Genomic DNA, 16657 nt, shown 5'->3' on the forward strand with positions numbered 1-16657 from the left:
AGCTTGACACATTGCCGATTTAGTGCAAGTGCAGCAAAGATTATAATATGTGTGAATAAACGATTTAGAGTAGAATGACAAACTTAAGTTATAATCATTAACCGAATCTGACTGTTCATGAGGTTAAAGTCACTACAAAGAAAGCTAAAGTTTATTGTTAACTACAAATACATGTGCAGGCTGCTGAGCAGAAATACAATCAGGATATATTTGCAATATGCCGTTTTAAAAACTGCAATTCTGGACTGTCTCTGAATCAAATGCGCTCGGTGTTGGCAATTGAGATTAGAAAGTAAAGACCACAGTCGGGTTATAAATAGAAGTAGATACTGCTGCAGTAAGCACTCTAACTTCTGAACTACCCTTTTTCTACCTCAGCACCTCCTACACACGAGTGCACCTCATGGCTTCCTGTGCAACACCACAGTTTTCCATTGTGGTAGAGTTCGGCCTATCGAGCTTCGCTGACAGATTTAGTCAGGTGAGCGCCTGCAACACAGATCTGAAGAGATATTCAAAGAGAATGCAAAACGTCGAAGAACTGTGTGAACGAATAATGCTTTAATGTTGCACGCCTGTTGATTTAATGAGTCAGGACTGTCAGTCAATGAAGCGATCAGACAATTACAGAATAAAATGTGTGGCACTCTTTCATCTTTGAGTCCTAAACTATGATTTGTTTTTCTTTCTACTTTTGCCATGTCATTTATGCAATTGTTATTGATATGACAGGAGGGGGCACTCTAGGCACACCTATTGCAATGCTTCCTCCTGCAAGTTGGAGTCTGGACCAGCACCTCCTCTGCTAGCTTCATTGACTGCAGCCTGCAAGTGCCGTGTCCTGCTCTTGACTCTCTGTTTTGATGTTGATTGCTTTTCCGGCGCCACAGCTACACAGGGGCTCTGGAGATTTGGCGCTCCAGTGGTCGTACGTGACAGCTTTGTTTATCTCACATGACTATTTACTTATGATTTTATATATTTTTTTATTTTGCTGCATGTTTGAATAGCAACAGATATCCAGAGGTAACAATTATATCCACATGAGATGAAAGTGTGAGCGGCTGGTTTTGATTTATTCCAGCAGACATCTGTATTATGAGGACGACATGAAGTCCTGAACTGGAAGATAATGATGCAAAAAGCTGCCTGTGTGCCTTTAAGAGGCAAGATCACATTGTTATTCTGGGTCTGTCCACAGGCCGACTGTGGAGGTGGACAGATAGTGGTTCTGAGGGTGGTGTGTGGGGGAGAGAGAAGGTGTGGGAGGGGCGTGTGTAGGAGTCTCCTAATATGAGTCTCCAGGGATCAGTATGGATTAGAAAGAGAGGGAGAAAGAGAGAGAGAGAGAGACACTGCGATGTGGATAAGATGTCCTTTGGATGCATCCCGTGTTTTACAGCACGTCCAAGGAGGCAGAGATTGATCCCGTGCTCCCCTGTTCTCAGAATGGTGTTGCGGGCTGAACACTCAAGGCTAAGCCGCCCATTAACGAGCCAATAATTTGTGTCATTATGTGAAGACTGCAGCTGGTGCCACTGATGCACTGCTTCTCACATGTCAGGTCTGAAGACTGAAAGGACTCTTATAGCGCTGCTCATTATAAAGCCGGCCTCTCATCCACCGCTTCCATCCTTTGTCTCGGATGCATGCGTGGCAGAAAAGGCTTGGCCTGGATAGCTTATTTGTTTCCTCCCCGGCTCCCTTTTTTGAAACACAGCATGCTCAATATAAAATCAATGTATTAAGTGTTCTCGAGTATGCAGAGTGACGTGCTGCCATTCCCACTCTTTGCCTTTGGCTGTGATTACAGCTAATTTGAATGATTGAAATGCTTCCATAGTGGAGCTGGAGTGAGTGAAGTGAAGGGCTCACACAGATGAAGGGGGAGGAGGCGAGAAAGGCTTGGCTCTACTCCAGGTGGAGGAGGTGAGTCATTCCCCACACAGATAGACAGTCTATCAGTGTGTGTGCGTGCGCGCGTGTGCGTGCACGTTGCCCAAATTGTTGTTGAGAGAATAAAACCAGGCTGTGAGCAACAGAGAGATAAAGAATGAATACCACTGTATACATTGTGCATCTGTGTGTGTTTGTTTTTTTTGTGATTTTGTGTGCAGATTACAGTGGATATCTCCGGTTAATCTGTGCATCCCGCAGATGAATAGTGACTGAATCTGTGGTCTTTAGGCCGTCTGACTCCAATTCCCAAGGTGGGCGTATGATTCACGCGGCTCAGAATCAAACAAAATAAGGGCAAACAAGAGTGTCAGTAGACTGAGAGGATTATTTGATGTTCACCGTTACACTCATCTGTATTTTTTTATTCAACCTTTTCAAAATAATAAAAAACAAACCTATCTATCAAAGGGTATCAAAGGGTAACGTGTGGAGTTCTTGAGTGTCTTTTGTGGCTCCAGAGAAAGCCGCATGTTGCCTCTAGCGATGTCACTCAGCAACTGTTGCACTGTGGGTAATGTAGGCACCAGGTTTTGAAAATATGTGGTTTGTGTTGAATAAAGGAGGTGACATTTTTGTGGAGGCAAATTGTTTTTTAAAAGCATAACACATCTACAGAGCTGGTAGAAAGGTGCAGGATAAAATGATCTCTTCTACTCAAAAAGACATTATTATAATTGTGAATCAGTAGTTTTAAAATGTTTGTTGGGTCCAAAATGATTGTTTTATTGATCTCTGTGTAAGAATTCTGACGGTTGGTTCCAGCTTCTACCAAGCGTTCGTGAGCCAACGTCCGTGTTTCATCAGTGGTCTTGGTAGTTGAATGGCTGAGTTCTGCACCCAGCATACCGTGCTGCCCTAATGTTAGCTAGCTAGCATTAGCAATGTTAACGTTTGCTAGCTTGCATTAGCAATGGTAGATAACATTTGCTAGCTAATGTTAGAATGTCCTCGTCAGCGTTAGCAACATTAGCTTGTGCACAAACTGGCAATGCCTTGAGGGGGCAGACGATTCAAACGGGATCATCCCTATCAACAGTGGGGAACATAGGACCTTTTGTTAAAAAAAGGGTCCTATGTTCCCCGCTGTTGCCGGTTGATGAACAAACCGGGGAACATAGGACCTTTTTTGGGAAAAACGGGGAACATAGGACCCGGGGAACATAGGTACGCTCCCATTCAATCAGCGGTGTTGAGATGGATGTGCCACAGTGTTACAGCGGTGCAATGTTAGACCAGTGGACTGTGTTTCACAACCTGCCGCCTACATTACCCACATTGCGACTTAGCCATTGAGTGAGCCTCAGATGCCATCAGATTACATGCAGCTTCCTCCGGGGCCACAGAAGCCCTGCAACCACACTTTAACGGCTAAAATTGGTGGTGTTACCCTTTAACTAAAAAAAGCCTCGCCAAATCAGCAACACATTTAGTTCTCAGGCTTGCATTCACGTTGCATGTTTTGCACGCTCTTCATCGGTCACGTCTGTACGTTTGTGTGCGGAAAACTCGCACCACTGGTTCATTTGTTTATCTTGCAGATGCTTTTGCGACTGTATTGTTTTCGGGCCACCTGACTGCGCAGCCTAAGGTGGGCGTTAGATTCATGTGGTCTCGGCATCAAACTAAATGAGGGCGGATAGAAGTTTCAGCAGCACTTTCTCCCGATCTGAAAAACGAGATCACTCGGTTACACGCCACGTGTGCGTCATGTTTTAAATTTCTATTTCATTTAACCAGAAGTCTAGTCTGTTGAGGTTGAGACGAGAGACGTGGACAAAGTGGCAGATTATTTGGATCTGAAACACACACACACGTCAGCACACAAACACCCACCCACATTAAATGCTTAGGCACACACTCTCATTGTTCCATTTTCTTTTGAGAGGCACGCTTGCTTCTTATCAGATACTACAGACACAGATGTCACTATATTCATAAGGTATTTCTGGATGACTGCGAGCAAGTTGTTGGTTCCTTGTCATCCATCATGGGAGGGGTGTATACAAAGAGGACATTCTGTTCTAGACAAAGCCGGCAAGCATGCATACAACTCTGCTGGCTTCTTCCACCCCCGCCTGCCCATGCACCCCAGCCCACTAGCCTGTCTCTTCCTAATAACTCCACCAGACTCTCTCTGTCTCCTTTTATCTATCTATCTATCTATCTATCTATCTATCTATCTATCTATCTATCTATCTATCTATCTATCTATCTATCTATCTATCTATCTATCTATCTATCTATCTCCTCCACCAACGCCATTGAGGAAGCGCAAATAAAAAGTTGTTGTCATGGAAACCTGCCGTGCCTTTCCTCCTCTCCCCTCATCACCCCCTCAGCACACTCAAACTTGTAGACACACACACAGGCGTGCACGCTAACACACACACACACACATACACACACACACACACACACACAGGCGTGCACGCTAACACACACACACACACACACACAGTATCTTGCATTCATTCTATAAACACTCAAGAGACATGGACAACTTCAAGAGGCGATGCAGAAAAAAACAGACGTCCGGCTCTTGTGAAGACAGACTGAGTGTGAATGCAGAGAAAACAAGATGGGAGATACAAGACATTATCAAAAGTGCAAAAACACCTACATGTACAACAACTCAGCCTCTTCACATAGTATTTGGAATACTACTCAAATAAAAAAAAAGACTTTTTGTAGATTTTCTGATTTTTATAGGACCGTCGGATCAGTAAAAAAACAGAACGTGCGGATGAGAAATCAGTTTTCCAAATCAAATGAACTGAACGTCTCCCGCTCAAATGAAGATGCTTTTTCTCTGAGTGACCCGTTTGTTGTTGTTGCTGTCAGGCCGTGAACATGACACTATCAATGTTACGGCACATTAAAGGTGCGCTATGTAGTTATGGAGAGGAAATCTTAGTCAGAAGGGAAAGATCTTCATTGACTGGTTTTTCAACAAACTGTCTTCCTTCTCACGACTGAATAAACAAACCCATCTTAGAGGACAACACAATTACATTTGGCGGACCCCGCCACCTTTCTAGCAACAAATGTTTGTATTATTACCTCATACCCGAGTTTGAATTTCTTCTCTAAAACTACATAGTGCCCCTTTGACACTGCCGCAGAGGAAGAAGCCCTTTGGCAGCCAGATACTGACATTTTCACAGGTTTTTCGGAAATATTAATTCCCAGATACTTTTCTTTCACATCACAGATTAGCAGTATGTACATATCGTATTGAGACTCATTGGTGATACTCTTCAGATCGCGGGCCAGTTAAGTACAGTTTTCCGATTCACAAGCAGCTGGTCGAGGGCTTCTGCTACCGATGTTGTTGTTGCTATTGTTGTCGTCCCTGTAGTGACAACACGGTCCTGAGGAAGCCAGCTTCGCTTGTCTTCTTCTAGGAAAGCAAACACATACGCATTAACACACACACACACACACACGCAGGCACACAAACAGTAAGGCAGGTTGCCGTGGGTGTGTCCCCAGCTGCTCGTTGGGCTGACGCACTTCCACTACGCCCCCTGTGCACGCTCCCAGGGGGAGGGCACGTGTCCCGCAGGTCTCCATTCATTCAAGGTGAGACGCAGATGACATGACAAGTTGCTACCATGACAACGGTTGGTTGGGTAAAGCCATGCGGCATGAGCCTACATGTTGGCTGATAATGAAATCGCCCCTCCTTTCTCCTCCTCTCCCTCCTCCACTGGAACAGAAGAAAGACTGTCACGGTGTTCAAGTGTTTTGTATCCTCCACCATCATACCTAGTTTTCATCATTTCTTTGTTAGGTCCTACAGGCCTCTGTTGATTCATAATGTGCGTATTGAGGGTCTGCACATTCTGGTCAGGTGTCTGGCTGCCCTCAATCAATATGTAATCAATTCACCAGAGGTAATTGTTCAGGCGCTGATTGCTTCTCGAAGCTGTTTCACCTGAAATGTGGTTTCTACCCTGCTAGCCGGCGATTTTGGGGGGTTGGGTTCAGTGCATTGTTGCTTTCAGGATCAGACACAGTGTAATTTGCGTGTTAGCTTGCCAAGGATTGATGAGCCTGCACTTCCCAACTCTGTCCTGATGTGATGCATTGAGCATGATTGGCATGTGGGGAGAGAGAATAAGCCAAAAGAAAACAGAAGAACAAAGTGTTTGTCAAATTAGTCTATCATCCCCCAAACAGCTAATGTATTTGATATGATAATTATGTTTATTTATTTTGCAGCTTCTCATTACACTAATTAGACTTTAACAAGCTTATCAGGCAGAGGTCTGCACGGGAGAGATACTTTGTTGTCATGTTTGTATTGTTGGGATTTTTTCCCCCCTTTTTAAAAAAAAAAACTAATTCAAATCGGCAGTGATAGAGTCGTACGTGTGCTTATACACAATCTATAATCAGTGTTTAAATCAGGAGGGATGGGTACTGAGCTCAGTACTTCTTCCTGTACTGACTGAATTACATCAGTCCCACAGAGTAATTCACATCACACAAATCAATCACTGCCAAATTTCAGTACCAGAGAGAGCGTACAGTGAGGAAGCTTTCAATGAGGCATGGACATGTTCAGGTAATTAGCAGGATAAGTTGTTGTTGGAGATAACTGGACTTGTTTCACTGTCATGGTCGACTTAACGTTACCATCCACTCACATACGGCCAATAAAAAACATGATTAATACATGTAAATTGCTACAAATTGTTGCATAGAGGAGCTTTAAAGAAAGTGCAAAAAAATCCCTGGATTCGCACCAAAATTTACTGGGGTCTTTTCTGGGCTCTGACCTGTTCTCCATCCAAGTTTTGTGGGAATCCGTTCAGTAGTTTTTGTGTAATCCTGCTTACAAACCAACAAACAAACAAACCGACACAGGTGAAAACATAATCTCCTGGGCGCAGTGGTTATGAAGTGTGTGTGCCCCCTTATCTGTGAATCGCTGCATCCAATAAACGATCTTTTCTCTCCCTCCATTCCGCCTCATTCACTCTGCTCTAAATATTGTATTCAAACAGACTGCCACCACAACAGCCTGGAGATAAGAAGATACATTGCTGGTGACATTTAAAAAGAGTCGCTACCCCCTCATCTGCCTGTCCATTGTCAGCATCCTCTGTGGCCTATAATGAGAATGTGCACGCCCAGGCCATTATAAATAGTCTGTGTCCTGGTTAAATGCAACACCTCTCTTTGGGTGCTATTTGGGCTCCATGATTCACTGTGATTCATGCCAGTGTGTGTTCTCTCTGTTCTCACAGATGAGCTGGATGACCGGGGGCAGGAGATAAGGACTGCAATGGGAACATGGATCATGGGTATATGTGTGTGTGTGTGCATGTGTGTGTAGGCTGTGCCATGTGTGTGAGTGGTAAATTGAACATAGAGAGAAAAGAGATGGAGGGATTTGAGAGTGCCCAGCTGAAGTGCTAAATTTGTCAGCCCACTCTCAGAAAAATCAGGCCTACTTGAAGGAGGGAGGGAAAAAAACAGTGAATGGAAATGAACGTTAATTTCCTTCACAGTGAGCTGCTGACTGAGTGTGTGTATGTGTGTGTTATTCACGTGCAGGTGCGGCTACATAAAGAATTGGAAACCTTGTTATCACGCTGCTGGTATTTTCCTGCTGTGCATGCACACTGTACATCACCTCCTCATTGGCTGTGATAGACGTCGTGATGGAGTGATGGACACCTATTTAATTGCACCCTGCTGTCTGTTGTCTGTGTACCGGCAAGGTAGGAGGGAGAAGCAAGAGCTAATGGACTGATATGAAAGCCAGCCATGAGGACACATACTGTACCGATCACTTCGCGTGGCTCTTTTGTGCAACTGCCGGCTTGTTCAGCCACTAATTATTTACACTGAGATCACTTTTGTGCATGTAAGTGTGTGTCCGTGATTTCTAGTGCACACCAGCTCCCAGTGGCCATGTGGGTGTATGGTGGGTAGCTCAGAGTTACATTAATAGCCAAAGGGCAGGCTGGATAGACAGGAAGGGGAAATACAGTTTGCTGGTCGCCCACCGCTTCCTGTGTGTCTCCTACACTCGCAGCCCACGGACCAGAGCTGCTTCTAAAACCAGTTTGTTTGCTTGCAGTGTGTGACAGAGATAAGACACAAGCGAAGGTAAACACGCTGACAAAAGGGTGAGGAATGGCACCAGCGATGGGTTTGTCACCACAGTAAGGTTATGCAAGCTGCTGGAAATGACTTGCCCACGCGGCCCTGCCCTTTCAGCTCTTGACTTGTCATGTGTGAAGTAAGTGAAGCAATCAAGTGTTACATTACAAGAGCAACAGCAGATAACAGATCTTCCTCTTAAAGTGATGAGCTGTACGGGATGCCAGATGTTATCACTGCAGGATCAAAGTCTAATATAGACATTTAAAGAAATAAAAGTTCAAAAAAAGTTTAACCGTCTATGAAACTGAGAGTATAGAGTCGCTGCATTCCTCTTCAGAGATAACAAGGAGGTGCAGTGTCGAGACTTGTCCAGCAGAGGTCCTTCTGTCATTAAGTGTTGTCAGGGTCTGTCTCTATCTTGAAGTGGAGAACAGCAGTGACTGGGTGATGAAGGTGAACCACAACAATTGAAGGAGTGTTTTCAGCTCTAACAATGTAACAAAGAACAGATGCTTACATGATAACAGTATGCAAAGTTTCAGCTTTAAAGGTGCGCTATGTAGTTTTGGGTTGGACCTTTTTAATCAGAGGAGAAAGAAAGATCTTCATTTTTTTAATGCCTAAACAAACTCTCTTCGCCTTTGTGACTGAATTAAAAAGACTGACCTGAAAGGACAACCCAATTTTTGTTCATATTTGGCGGACCCCGCCACCTTTCTAGCTTCAAACAGAGTTCTGAGGACCTTATTTTCCTCTGAGAACAGCTTGTTTATTCAGTTATGGAAAAAATAAATATTTCTGGGTTTGCATTATCACCTCATTAATATTGTGAATATTCAAATTCTGAGTTTGAATCTCTTCTCCAAAACTCCATCGTGCCCCTTTAATGTTGAGAATCTTTTGAATTTGACTATTCAGGACACATTTTGGACATTTCACCCACTCTCAAGGGACTCCACTTCACCGAGCAGCCACCCGCCACTGCTGACAGATCAGAGTGGCTGATAAGAAGCCCCTGGTTTGCACACACACACACACACACACACACACACACACACACGCTCTGGTAAGAGGCAACCCCCCCCCTCCCCTTGCCCTTCTGGGATCCCACATCCCCATTGAACTTTCCACCCACTCACCAAGGAATGCGGAGAGAGGGAGGGGATGAGGGGGCTTAAAAAGAGGGGTGGAGAATGAAGAAATAAGTCAAAAAGATGAGGAAAGACTGAGTACAACACATTTTGAAAAGCGGTAATAACAAATTGCCCTCATGACAATACTCTTCTCATCTGACTGTTTGCATGGTAATTAGATAATGTGAGAACGGGGACGGGAATGCAACGGCAAAGCCTGCGATGACACACCACGCGGGTCCACGATGCTGAGGAGGCCGTTGGAGGGCAGACATGAAAGGACATGAGCGAAACAGTGACAGTGACAGTGACACGTGCACATGGACATACATGTGAAAACACAAACGTATACAGTCATCAAATGACGTGGTGTGATTTGTCAGTATCTTGTTCCCGATAATATATAATGTCTGTGTGCATGCGTGTGTCTGCGTATGTTTTGTTATTGTCCCAACTGTAAAAACCTGTTTGTGCCACATGACATCACGAGCCCTTAGGTGCTTGTTTCGTTTTGTTTTTGCCACCGGAGTCTTGTCAACAAGTTGCTAATGCCGCCCTCCATCCCCTTTTCCCTCTCTTTCCGTGCACTTCCTCAGAGGACCTCAGCGCTGATGAAAGCAGGTGCCTCGGTACGCCTCTCATTGAATTAAGAATTCCACAGCGTAAAGTGGCAGCATTGTGGATGAAAGGTTAGAGCTGTTTCAAATTCCCCTCCCTAAATGAAAAGGCCCTCTCTCCAGCGGTTGTACAAAAAGAGGGATGACATTTTGGTTGCATCAGCTGTATATCTAAAGTGTCGGCAGGAAAATGCCAAAACGATCAAAGCCAAAACAGGGAGGATAATACACAGGGAGAGCACCTAGGAGCTCTTTGTTAGGTTATCTTCCCACAAACCTTAGTCAGGCCTCATAAAAAGTCATTACGCCCCTCAGTGATAATTCTGTGAATGCCCCCCGTTTAACGATAAACATTTACATGGTGGCTGTGAAAGGAATTTATCAGGTCTTTACATTAGGGATTAGATGCGGTGGTTGAATTAGTGTCTGTTCAAGGGCAGAATGGAGGATTGGAAACTCAGTGGGTGGAACATGAAGAGATTTCATAAGAGGAGGCAGGTGGTGGTGACACAAGACATTAAAGCGCGCTCGCTCTTTCTCGAGATCAGTCCCTGCATCTTGCTCTTTCTGTCTTTTCTTCTCGGGCCCTCCTCCACTCACACACACACACACACGCACACACACCTTGGTGACATATCGCAGTCGTGAATGAACTCATTGCTTTGAAGTGTAGGCCGGAGGAGATAGAGGTAAATGTTGCATTTTTTTTAAAAGCGGAGGATGTGAGAGGCTGGATCAATTGTCATTGCCCTGTGTTAAGGTCAGCCGTGGACACGTCACACTATTGTTACAAAGAACGGATGTGGTCCCTTCAGACATGCTATCACCAACCTGCCGCCATTCCGGCAGCGCTGACTCTACGTATCCAAAAGTGACTCACGCTAGGGCTGAAGCACTTCATGTTCGCTCCTCATTTCCAGCTAGTGGCACCCCACAAAAGGGAGTTGTCAGGCTCCAGGTTCAGTCATATATAAGGATTATCAAAGGAACATGATGTTGAAAGGTAAACTTCGACTCTGCGCCCGCCCAACAGGCAGACAGGGCTGGGAGGCAGCGCAAACAGAATGGATGTATTTGCTTTTCATGTGAAAATCAATGGGCCCAGACAGATGGCGGTTTGTTTCCTCACTATTTACTCCCCGGCTCCTTGACAAATGTCCTCGCCGCCCCTCCTGGGCTGACGGTGCACAGGTAAGCAGAAAGCCATCCCTTCCTTTTCCCACCCCAAATGGATGACAGATGTGCCAGCTACCGCCCTGTTCTCTTCCCCATCCATTCCCCGCTGTTGACCTAGCTACGGCAAACAGCCTTGAACTGGTTTCAAAAGGAAAAGGTTTATTTTGTTTGACAAGCTACTCTATCAGATAAACATCTTTATCTTTCATTTTTTTATCAGAAACATTGGCCACCTCACACGTTACGAAGCCAACTGGAATTGTTCTGCTATCAGGAAACACAAGGCTTTTATTCATGCAGTATGGTGCAGTGAGTCATATCGTGGAACAGGAGACAGACAGTGTCTATGGTCCATTACCACCAAAGATAGATAGTGACAAATATGTTGATGAGTACTTCATGCCAGCCATGCCTGGAGTGTCTGAACTCAGAGGAATGGCCAACTTGACCTGACCCGAAGAGGTCGAGGTGCTAAAAGAGGAAGAGTTGAGGATGCATTATTATTCGAGGGGTTTATTAGCAAAAACAGACTTCTTTTTTTTCATTTATTATCCTAAATGGAGTTTTTTTTGTGTGTGAGCATCCATCAAATTGCTGTCGGTTTATTCATTCTAAAAATGGCTTTTATCAGTTTTTGCAAACGCACTCATTCCTTCCTGAATCGTACAGAGCAGCGCTGCCCACATTTTCTCGCTCGGAGGGCCAAAACTGAAACTTATGCAGAGTCCACACCTTCTGTATAGCATTTATAAGATGCAAAATCCCCACTGACTTCAAAGTGTCACTCTGCCCACCATTCTCAGATTGAAATGAAAAATTCATCGAGTTTTTTTTTTTTCTTAAGATTTCAGATATCAGAATTATTTAAAGGTGCAACGTGTAAGAATTTGCCACCTGTCAAAGTCATAATTAGAACCAATATGGGGCAGCATTTCACCAGAGGTAGTGCTAAATGCTGCTAACCCTTAGCTAGTAAGCTCAGGTAGCGATGGAGCTAATGGTCCGGATTGTGAACATGGGACACCAGGGAAGTGTAGGTTCTTCCACCACCACGTAGCCTAGAATGCTAACTTCAGTAGATATATCGTCATCATGGTGCTTCACACTCATTTTCTAATGTTTCCAAGTAAAATTTGAACATACTGCACCTTTAAATATATATTATTTTCTCTAGAAACATCTGGTGGGCAGATTTGAACCTTATGGTGGGCCAAGTTTGGCCCACGGGCCCCACTTTGGGCAGCCCTCATGTAGAGCAAAGCTCCTGTATGACTCAGAGATATTAGAACAAATAGACATCTCTTGTTGATTTGAGGCACGCCCACTCTGAAGCCATTTTCCCCAGACACAAATTTACACAAATTGCTTTTACTGGAATCTGTTTCAACTGGGACAGTGTGTGAATATTTTTCCCGCTCTCGCTCAGTACAAACTCCAGCTCTAGAGGCAGGAATGATCCTCGCTGGAATCAGCCTGAGGTCTGCACTGCTGAATCTGTGGGTTTTAATAGAGCCTCGTGTGGAATCAGACTTTCCTTCTGCTGCTGCTGCTCGGAGAGATATTTTTAGTCAGACAGTGGCACTTCTGCTTAACTTTACCAAGACATCGCATTACATATATTTCTCTGATTCAGAAGTTTTTAACACAAGAATGATTCACGTTCACAGACGGACTTCTGATCGCACAAAGCCGCTGCTTGAAACAGTGGATGCAGCTTCCCCTTTATTTTCTCCCTATTTTGCAAGAGAAGGAGGGGTGAGAAATGTACAAGAGGGGGGTGGGTGCGGGTGAAAGTCAGCATTCCAGCTAGACCAGAACGGAGCAGAGGTCGTCCGGTTAGAGAGCATGGGTGGAGGTGTGGGTGTTGCGGTGGCGGTAGTGCAGGGGCGTAGTAGAGTAAAGAGCAAAGAGTTCCTGATTCCACAGCCCTGAGCTCACCACCTTTGCGCCTGCCGCCAGCCACTCCTTTTCTCCTTCACACCATCCTCCTCCTCCCCCTCTACCATGTCTCTCCATCTGAGGTGTTAACTCCTTGTTGGGCAGCTCCGGAGCCACTGGCATCGACGTCGCTTTTCATGGAAGCTTGAGGAAGAGGCGGGCGTGCTGCTATGGATCCTTACTGTAAGTGAAGGCGTGTGTGCCGGTAAAGTCAAAATGATTCACTGCACAAATGTTTTTATCCATTCGCAACAGCGCATAATCCGCCTGGCAATTAACTGTGACCGGGCAGGACGGACATGTCAGCACACACACACACACACACCCACACACACACACAGATATAGCAGAGGATCTATCAGTGAGTGAAGGAAGGAGAGATGAAAGAGGGTAGACTGAGGAGGAGCCCTGGATTGGTCACGCCTGTGTTTCACCCATTAACACTGGGTTTAGTCAAGCTACGCTAAATCATGAATGTTGGCTATATGAGCATTAAAAAACAATAGCAGATTAGAGATAAAGCCAGCTGTTACTGTGTCATCCCATTCAATATTAAAGGCTTGTCCACAATAGAGCATTATTTCAGCAAATAATAAGACCCATTAAGCCAGATTGACAGGTGAATACAAGAATAACGCAGGACAGGAGACGGTGACACAATACAGGAGGAATAACATCCTAATATGGATGGAGACGAGGAGGAGGAGGAGGAGGAGGACGGGGTAGGAGCGTCTTGCACAACACAGTACCTGGAACGTCCTGGGTAGGGCTCAGAAGGTACGTGCGATCGTTCTTCACTTCTGTTTTTACACAACACACACACACAAGTATGTGTGGTTGTGCGAGCTTGGCATTACACAACGCCAGCCCGTAGACAGTGACATTTGAATGTGCTGACTGTCCTTTGGTAGGCAACGCTCATGTGACGTGTGCGCGGCGGAAAAAGATGACCTTATGATAGATCAACTGTTAATGCTCGCCCTCTTTACTTCTCGGCCCAGTCGCTGTCCTTTTGTCTTGTTCTACCCCACCCCCACCCACGCAACAGTGCCATTACTCCCTTTAATAAAATAAACATAGCTCACATGGCTACATATTGTCCTCTGGCTCGCCGCAGCTATAAAAAGATCCCACTTGGCTGCATTTATTTTTCAATGAATCTGGGCCGCTCCTCCCCCTGCTTCACTCTGCAGGATCAGGTGGTATATGATTAAGGGCGCTATTACAGTTAGGCAGCTCTTGACTTTACTCCGTAACCTCTGCTGGCATAATGTACTCTAATGTGTTTGAGTTCCATTTGAACTTCCAACTATGCTGCCATCCTGAGCATGCTGATGAAAAATGTCCACCTTTAGAGAGCGCGCCGCCATGTGCAAGTGTAATTAGCGGAGACAAAGTCAAGGGGTCCCAGAATGTAAAGACATAAACCACACCATCGTTATAATGATGCATTACGTTCTATTTATTTCATGGTATCATTGACTCTTACTTTCATTTATTTTCCTCGGTTGATGAACTTGGTTTTGGTGCATCTGTGTGTGTGTGTGCTTCTGTGGTGCGGTGGTCCACACACAGAAGAGAGGATGTCAATGTAAACACAGTCAGTCAGCGCAAAGGAATGCATCAGGCACGCAAAAAACCCTGGGGACAAAGTCCAAAGGAGGAAGGGAGGGGTGAAGAAAGGAAGGAAGGGGGAGGAAAATGGAACAGAGAACAGGAGAGAGGGTAGAGAGAAAACTAGCTGAAGAAGAGGAGAAGAAGAAGGAGATACAAGATGATCAGGGGCGTTGGAAGTCAGTTGCAGTCTACTAATGACGTTGTAATAAATGGTGCGCTACATTCATGTTCAACATACAACAGGTCAAAGCAGCCAACTGCAGGCAGCAACAGCAAGGTGGTGAAGAGGGAGACACATTCCCCAGACTCCCTTATAAAATCACTCAATTTTGTGAGTTGTTGTGTTAGGAAAGACAGTTAACAGTTTATATAATGCCTTGTTTTAGGGGGTGCCGCAGCCCCTTCAGCACCCCTACTTCCCCTGTCCATGGAGACGACGTGAGAAGTTGAGAATAAGAGTGGGAGACGAAACAGACAAAAGAGGTGGATGTGAAAATGCTACAGGAGAAGAAGAGCTGGTGAACGAAAAGAGATGGAGACAAAGAAACGAGGGATGAGGACCAAAGTAAGAGGCCAGAGGGAGGGAGGGAGCAGCAAATCATGCGGGGTGGGGGGGCCTCACCCTGCAGGCAGATAGATGGAAAGAGAGAGGAGGGGCAGATAGAAGAAATAGTAGGGTGAGACTATGAGGGAGGGTTGGTGGAGGGCAGAGGTGGGTGCAGATCATTCACTCCCAGTCGGGTGGCGTGAGGAAGGAAAAGCCATGAGCAACTTCAAAGGCCTTGGGAGGCCTTGACACAGAGAGAGGGGTTAGAGTGCTGTAATCCAAAGAGAGGTTGGAGGCCTGCAACGCCGGTTCCTGGTGCTGCTGAAACTCATTTAGCCTGTGGGCCCCAGGGGCCCCCGAGAGGGGCCAGGTCGTAACCGGAGGAGCTGTGAGTGACAAAGTGCAGGGGACTGGAGGCAGAGAAAGGCTCTCGAACACATACACATGACAGGGCAGAAGACTTTAAGTGGCCTTCACTTAAGTACACACTAACACACACACACACACACACACACACACACACACACACACACACACATACACACACACACACACACACACACACACACAGGTTTGTCATGTACAATCACATGCATTCTTTCATTAACAGTTGAAAAGGTGCAAGATCATACATATTAATATAAACAGATGTTCTCCCTCACAAGGGAAATGTTGTTAATAATGTAATGTGTGTGATATCGGGGCTTTCTTGAAGTATTACGTTGGTGCCTCCATGAAAAGAAGTGTCTGGGTGTGCCCTGCACCGTAGCTCGGCTTCCACACAGAGATCGAAATGATCAAAACAGACGCTCCTCCATCCTGACCAGTGTTGTAAAATGTACCCAAAAGTCATCTTGTGTAAAAGTGAAGACATTTTAATAGTGCTTGGGTATCTTAAAGTATCTGATATCCAAAGTACTGAGAATTGTCCCAGCTGATTATTGGATCCAACGAATCTACTCTCTAAAATGAAAATGAAAATACTCAAGTAAAATACGTATAGAAATACGTAAGTACCTTAAAACTGTACTTAAGTACAGTTCTTGAGTAAACTTACATTCCATCACAGGAAACAGCTAACAAATATAAATATCTTTTTTTTCATCATCATTTATCAGTGTTTTTAAACCCGGAAAGTAACTAAGTACATTTATTCAAGTACTGTACAGGCACAGATTCAAGGTGCTTTACTTGAGTATTTCCATTTTATGCAACTTTATACTTCTACTCCACTACAGTTGTCTGACAGCTTTAGTTACTAGTTACTTGTCAGATTACCTTCCTGTCCGGTGAAAACCACGTATCTCCAGATGGCGAATGTTTGTGATAAACTGTGTTGTAAAAAGTACAGGTCATACTCTAGTAAAAGTCCTAAAGTATCTCATGTTAAATGTACTTAAGTATCAAAAGTACAAGTAGAAGATACATTCACATGTATGTATATACAGTATACTGTGGGCCAACTGATTATCAGTTATCAACATTAATTACTTTGGCTCTGATGTAGAATGTAATCCGCAAAGTATCTTGTAACTAAAGTTATCAACTTA

Source organism: Pagrus major, chromosome 11, assembly GCF_040436345.1.
Source record: "Pagrus major chromosome 11, Pma_NU_1.0".
In the NCBI taxonomy this organism is placed as follows: domain Eukaryota; kingdom Metazoa; phylum Chordata; class Actinopteri; order Spariformes; family Sparidae; genus Pagrus; species Pagrus major.